The sequence below is a fragment of the Manacus candei genome, unplaced genomic scaffold, assembly GCF_025592945.1.
Source record: "Manacus candei isolate 608988 ecotype Guabito, Panama unplaced genomic scaffold, ASM2559294v1 h1tg000083l, whole genome shotgun sequence".
Lineage (NCBI taxonomy): Eukaryota > Metazoa > Chordata > Aves > Passeriformes > Pipridae > Manacus > Manacus candei.
Genome location: NW_026138131.1, coordinates 2,084,418 through 2,092,435, shown reverse-complemented (window position 1 = coordinate 2,092,435; position 8,018 = coordinate 2,084,418).

Sequence of the window (8,018 nt, the reverse complement as noted above, 5' to 3'; positions counted from 1 at the left end):
TCTCCATCTGATATCTCATGGTTTTTCAAAATCAGTTTATGAATAGTTTCAGGGAATACCCCTGACCATAAGGCCTCTTGGTAGATTTTACAGCCCAACAAATGTATTTCATTTTGCATAAGGATCTATCCTCTGTTTCTCAGTGCTTCATGCAATCTTTCCTTGACCATCATGAGCCAAACACAAGGTTCTGCAACCTGGTCAGCCAAAGACCACTTCTGCATGTACCAGACCTTAAACCAAAGGTGTAGTCTGAATGACACAAAATTGCTCATGAGCACAGCGAAGCAGAAAAAGATCATCTCTTCCCACACAGTCTTCCTGATCCGGATCTGTATTCATCAGCACTCACATTGTAACTCCCCTAGAGATGAACCTGCCACAGCTCCTCCTGGTAGTCAAAGCTCATCAGCAGATTTCCAGGTGATCTGTGGGGCAGATGGGTGCATGGGCAGAAAGGAAGATCAGCCAGAACTTATCACTTGCCTTGGTTCCTGGTCATCAGTGGATTTTTGACTCCATGTGATTCTTTTTCTTTGGCAGACCTGTTTCAAGAAAAATGTGTCCCAGCCTGACTTTCACACACACATCATGTAACTGGAAAGGAGATTTGGAGCACAGACCCATCAGAAAGCACTGACAAACACGGAAAATAATACCTCCCAAAATAGGGGGATGTAAATTTACTCTCTGGTGTCTTTCAGCTCTAGTAATCTCAACTGGTCCAGTAATCTTGATTGCTATAAATAACACTGCAGATGTTCTCCAACAGAAGCGTTATCTTTTGTCTGATGGCATCCCTTTAAGTGCTAAGACACTGTTGGTCCCAGTTTTTGCTGTAGCCAAATAGGACTAGGTGGAAATCAATAGTCCCATTTCACCTGTCACTTACTTAAGCTTGATCTGAACCTGTGTTTGTAAAGCTGAAAGGCTTTTCTAGTCCACTGTTATTGTGCCTCCCACAGCCAGCCCGCCTGTGAGAATTTCACATTTCTACATTTTAAAAAGAAATACGATGGATGATGATAATACATTTGTTTTTGTTTAATATGTTTTAATCAACAATTTTTCTGTTATTAAGGCTGGGCTAAAAAGAGACTGCTTCAAAAGGAGACATGTCTGCTCAGAGAAGAGACTTTCATAACTCATTCAGAGTTATAGGCCTTACCCACGATATTAGTGCTAAAAATTGATTATCCATTCCCACTTGCTTCATGATCCATAGCTTTTTTTTTCATTCATATTGTAAGCTGGTTTATACAGAGTGAGACAGTGCTTTTAAATAGCCAAGGATGAGCATGATACATCTTACTAAAAGCACACACCAGCAGAAAGCAGGATTTTTTCATGTTAGCCTGGTCCCATCCTGAAGGTAGGAATAATCTGGAACCAACAAGTATTATGGCTTCTTTCAACCTGAAAAGCAAATACCCTTCAACCCTTCAGTTAGTGTGTGTGCACTGCCCACTCAGGTTTACTGCTGCACTTTTATCTCCAAGTGCAAAGTCTGGGGCTTGAAAGAGCACTTGAAGAACAGTTTTCTGTGGTTCCTAGGAAAAGGTCATTTTGGGATTGTCACTAACACCTCACAGAAGGCAAGGGAGAGGGGGAAGGACTGAATGTTGCAACGATGGAGTGAAAAATCAAAGGGAGGGACAGGGCTCAAAGCTTCTCCAAAACTTTCAGAGTGAAAGTTCTGTTTTGAACATCAAACTTCAGCAACATGGGATCACCTGCTCCCAAGGAAGGGGACTATGCATAAGACACCTCCAAGGGGCTCAGCTCATGGCCATTAGCACTCAGAGCCTTATACACTCTCTTGCAGCTTAGGGGAAGGAGTACCATTCCTGCCATCAACTCTGTGTTCCCAAGCATTAAAAGGGCAGAGCAGCTTGGATATTTCCTTCAGATGAAAATGTAAAGGTTGCAATCTACAACTTAAGCTGATATTTGGATTCCAAAAGTTAGTTACGGTGTGGGAACAGAGGTTACCCCTAAAATGGGGTAAGTTGTAGTGTTGCAGTTGTGAGGATGAGTTTATTGACATGACCATAACCTTAATTCCCTGTTAAGGCAGTGGTTAAACCACAACACTATCTTACAAAAAATAGAGAGCTAACTTACTGGCCTGCCCAGAGATTTTTTCTTTTGATTTAGACCTAAAAGGTTTTGGTTATTTGATCCAAAACTTGATCCTGAAGATTTCACCTTTCCCTCTGTAACTCTTTTTACCTAAAACAGGTATATCTGCACACAAGGAAAAGGAATAACAGACTCCTAATAAAAACACCTTGCAGCTTAACTGCAGAGTTGGTAGTTTCCCTCACATAATAAAACACCCAATGCATAGACTGACATGAAATTGAAAGGAGAAGCGTTTCCACTTGAAACTTTTAAGTGTGAGTCTCTTTTTGTTCAATAAGGAGACAAATTTTGTCACCCAGTTGCTGGATAATCTCTTTTGAAGTGAGGTCTGCTTGTCTGGCACAGGATCTCGAGCTCCTGAGGACAACTGATGCCTGAACAACAAATGCCAACAACAGCAATAAGGAAACCAACCACCTCTACATCCATACCGGCCCCTATGGTCTCCTCACCTACGGTGTTTATGAGCTGCATCCGATCTTTAGGGCACGATCTCTGCGGTTGCAGGTTCCCTGTGGTTTGCAGGCGGGACAGAGGGCATGTGAAAGGGCAGGGGGATGGATGTCCAGCACATCTTCCTCGAGGTGGCCACGGGCGGGCTGTACCCGCAGCCACCTGCTTTAGGGGGCCGGGGGTGGGGGGAGGTAGGAGCATCAGCCCGGGCTGCGCTGCCAAAACTGGCGCTGTTTTGCCATCTAGTGCCACGGGTCCAGATTGCAAGAGCCCATCGCCTCCCTCCCGCTCCCCCACGGCCAGCATCGCAGAGAAAAACAGCTTTATGGCCCAGCTAGAATGACAGGAACTTCAGCTTGGTTTGTTTTTTTTCGTGTTTGGTGTTTTTTTTTTCCTTTTAACATTAATTCACATCAATATTTTATTGATTTTATTGTCGTGCTGCAATGGCTAACCCCGGCCCAAAGAGATGGTGGGTGTTTCGTGCTGTCAATAGCAATGGGAAGGGAATAAATCGCTGGTGGCCACACAAGCTGTCTATGGCTCGCTGGGAAACCCTTCCCTAGCTGATTTGCAGTCGCCTAAAAGTGGATGTTTAATGTCATTTGGATCTCCTGATTTAGGGCCAAAACTGTGATGGAACCAGAGCTGTTAGCTGAGCACCACAGCTGCCACTCAACTTGTTTGGCAAATGAGGCTCCTTCAAGTTGTGAGGGACATGATTTACATGGGGAGGTTGGGAGCAGAGCCAGGTGAGTCGCTCCCAGGGTCAGTGAGTAACGAGTCAGATCAGTTTTGCAGGCCCTCCCTCCTGTCTGGTCATCGTCCACTAGTAGGTCACAATTTTCTCACGTTAGTTCATTCTTCCAAAATATTGGGTCAAAACTTTCAGTGAACACAGGACATCCCTAAAGGATGTGCTGGAAGTTTACTGGGGAGCCCTGGAGTCAAACAGATTTTAGCTGGTTGACTGGAAGCATGAAAACACTGTATTAAGCCTTTTGGTCCAGATACACAGAGCCACAGGGCTTATGCATGTAATTTATGATTTACTCTCTGAAATCATTCCTTGCTGTTCATTTAGAGAGTGCTGTGTCTACAAACTTGGGGTCTGTGACATTTTTAAGACTAAAACTAGATATGAAAAAATGCCTGAGATGCAGTCCAATCTAATTTCCTGTAAATTACAAATTAATATTTGCTGAACCTTTTAGTTTTAGGTTTAATTTCAACAAATTCTAGTCACCTCTGAAATAGAGAGGGCAGAGATAAGTGAGTTTGGCTGCCTCACAATCAGTTCCCAGCATGTAGAACTTAATAGTCTCATGCTTCATGAACTGAGGTTAACAGGGGTTAAAGAGAGACAGGTTTGGACTTTGAATATCATTCCCTTAAGGAAAAAAAATAAAATTTGTTGGCAAGCAATTTCCAGAGGAGCTTTAGAAATAATTTCTGGTTTTGTTATGTAAAGCTTTCTTCTGCAGCTGAACCCACACCAATGTCTTCACAGACACAATAACTTGTCATAGAGAGGAGTTGGCATTGCTTGGCTGAAGGACAAGCACATAAATCATGCCCCAAACGCCTTAAAAAGTAGATGTTGATGAGGCAAAGCAAAAAGAGATTGAGTTGAGCTGGAGACTGAGAGGTGGTCAAAAAGAGTGAAGACAACAATAATAAACTAATGAACTGTACTCAAAACACCTCTACTGCTGCACAGGAAAACAGGGCAACAGTTGTACCATCATGGAGAAAACTTGGCAGCTTTCAGGTAAAGCCATACCACACCCTGTAGGCTTGGTGAGCTATGAATAATATCAAAGTTTCATTTTACATGCCAGCACAGGCTATATTGTCATCTACAATTCAAATCTTTACTTGGGAGGTTATTGGCTTTGCTATCAAGAGAGAATAACAAAGAAGGGTTTGAAGACAAAACCCAGAGAGACCTGGTTTTCTACATATACATGGCTTAAGGCTAAGCACCTAAGAGGACTTCATACTGTGTATTAGCAGTTATGCTCACACCATAACCCTTTCCTCAGCTGGGAACATTAATAAGGTCTTTTCCATCCACCTTCCTGCTTTCATGCAACCCACAGGAAATGTCTGTTTTGGACATCTTTGGCCCTCTGTCACATTTGGTTAAACTGGGCGATGAGTTTTAAAACTGCTGAGGTTACCTGGACTCAAAATCAAACAATGGCTTGAGTTAGTCTTGCTTACTTAGCAAACTTGAGTTAATCAACACAGAGATGGAGGATAAAGATTTCAGCCTTCAAAAAGGGATTGTATTGCAGCAGAAAGGATGACCTTTTTGAAGCCAGGCAAGCATTTTCGTCATTATCAACAATAATGACTAATAAAATAATAAAAATAACAGCCAACCTTTTCCATAACAGCTTACATCTCAAAGTGCTTTTCAGCTTCTTTTCTCTGCTTTCAGAGTAATTTTCTCAAAATTCATTACATTTTTGCAGTGTAGCTGAAGCCTAGTCCCTCCTTGGATAGGACAAAGACAATCACATGGATTGCAAAACACTGCATGTCAGTGGAGGAGAGGAAATTTTAGACAAAGAGGTTCAGACAGATTCCTGTTCTGACATAAAATGTCAGGGTTTCTTTCATATAAGAGCAAAGAACCTGGGGCTAAAATGGTTGATGTCTTATTCAGTGTTTTCTTGGCTAGACTAGGCAAACTGTGAGCATTATTGTAGATGAAGCACCCAAAAACCAATCTCCTGTCAATACAAGGAGCTGAGTGCAGGTCAGAGCTGTGCTGTGAATGCATAAGCACAGCAGTGTTGGGTTTGTGAGATGTGTACTGACCTGTGATTGCACAGATCCTAAAATATCCAGAGCATACACCAGATAATGCCTCAGATCCAAACTTGTGAATGCCTCTGTTCCAAGGACTTCTGTGCCAAAGACCTGTTCAAAGGCAGAGAAGTAGCCAACTGAAAATCCTTTGAAAGGATTGCTGCTGAGCTCCAGTTCAGTTTAAATTTTGGGACATGATATTTGCTTGTATTCTTAAAAAAATACTATCTATGGAGCCTCTGCATGTATAAGGATATACATACAAAGAAATAGAAAGGAAAAATTGCTGAATACTTTATATTTTAGTCCTTACAAATTCTAAAGTTGGTGGTAGTTGTGTGTTGAGGGGAGGCTGAGCTCTCATTACTCACCTGTCATCAGCACACAGACATGAGTGCTTCCTCTGCCATTTAGCAAACACACAGAAACTGTACTGTAACACTTCTTAATCAGTATTACAGTATTTCATTAAGGTATTATAATTGTTGTTGTTATTGTTGCTATTTTTCTCCCAGTAAGTGCGCGCAGAGAATGACTAAATAATTTGAACAGACAAAGTATGAGTGGGAAAGAAAAGGGTTTCTAAGCACTTCATTTTCCTCCATCCTGTTCCCTCCAGCAAGAAGAATAAAATCCCATGGTTTTCATGCAGAACTTTGTGCAGGAGACAGGAAGCAAATAATTAAACATTCCTTTCTGACAGCCCAGCTTAGGCCTTGTCTGCAAACAGGCAGATAATGCCAGTGCAGAAACGATGCGTGAGTGGCTGCTTTAGCTCACCCCTATGCCAGAGAGTGTAAAAGGGGGCTGCATGCAGTCAGTGCTTGCTCATTGACCCAATCCATGTCAGAGGATTGATGCCAAGCATGGGTAAACCCCCAGGGATGGGCATAAACAGCAAAGTGTAGTGGTCTTGTAGAGGGGTCAACACCCAGATGAACTCCATAAGCATTAGAGGGAGAAAGGACTGGTACCATCTTTAGCTTTCCTTGGGTTCATATGAAAGCAAGTTAATGGCATAAACCATGTCCATCTCCCTGAACTAGACACAAGGACAGCTAGGAGATGCTGGAGAAACAGCACCAGCTGCTGGTGTTATGCCATCTGTGGTGTGCTGGGCATGAAGCTGATGGAGAAATGTGAGGGGATTCTGAGTAGCCAGCCCTCCATCCAAATACTTCCTTCTGATAAAGGAAACTTGATGGATCATTTAAAGCTTCTTAGAGCTACAGAAGCTCAGAGTTTTGGGGTTTTTTTGGAAGGGTATAGGATAAAATAATGGATGTGGCTGGTGCTGGAATCGAGATGATAGACAGATAAACCAGACTGAGGCTTCCTTCTGTGCTTTGTTGACCCAAGCACCACACATAGCTAAACTGAGGTGCAGCACTTCAGAGAGACAAGAATAGATAAGGAAAGGACTGAAGCACTTTTCAGAAGAGCTGAACCACTTTTCCATGCCAGTAATGCTGTTTCAATTTGTTTTCACCCCAAAATAACAATATGTGAAGTTGTATGAAGAATGTTTGATAGGAAACACCAGTTGTGAGTAAAGCTACTTCTGGAAGTTCTGTAAATGAGCTTTTCAAGCAAATTGCAGAGATGCATGGTCAATTTTCATTGAATTTCAATGGGATTTGTGCATCTGTTGTTTCAGTCTTAAACAAAATTATAAACCTGTTGGTTTTCACAGCAGTGTTGCTTAACTGCTTTCTTTGTACTGTAGTAAAAAAAATCAAAGTTCTTTAAATACAAATCAATATAATGGACAAAATTACTGTTTGAAAATTGTAGGCTACTATAGTCATGTAAAGAAAACATTCTTAATCTTGCTAATCCCTATTCAAACAAATCCAACAACTGGTTTAAGAGACATATAATGATCTAATGTACTCAACCAGCTCTGTGTCTCCTTGAATAACTCAAGGGGACAAAAACCCAAACCAAAACAAAATTCCAGCCAATAGCCAGATGGGAATATGGCACAACTTAGTAAATTGATGGGAGACAGATGGAGGCCTTTTCAGAAGTCAGATTTTGGTAGTTGGAAAGGACAGTGATATTCTGACTGTGATAAAATCCCAGCTACCAATCACCCACAGCAGATTGGACCTAAAAAAGCTGTGGGTAATGAGTGCTCACAGCCTGACAGTAAAAGTCTGTAAAGAGTTTACTTAACTCCACAGATCTCCTACGCCTCAGATATGAACTGTTTCTTAGGAGCCTTACTGGGGTACTTGGGCATGAGCATCGCTGGAACACTCGGGATGCCATGAGAAGCAGGAGGGATTTCACACTGCTGATATGAGCCTCTCAGTCAGCTGCCTTGAGATGAAGAGTCCCCACTTGACTGCCCTTCAGAGTAGACACAGAGGTCCTTCTCACTGTCCACCCCGGAACCTCCAGGCTATTTTCTCTCCATGTTGATGTCAGTGAGCAGAGTCACTGCAAAGCACTTTCCCACACTCCCCCTTCCACTCCTTCCTTTTCAGCATCGTGGGAAACACTGTGCCCACACTTTTCATGAATACTCCCTAAATGACTGAATGTTCATGTTGGGAACATGTAGGGGGGTCAGTTACACCATCCTGTACTTTGAG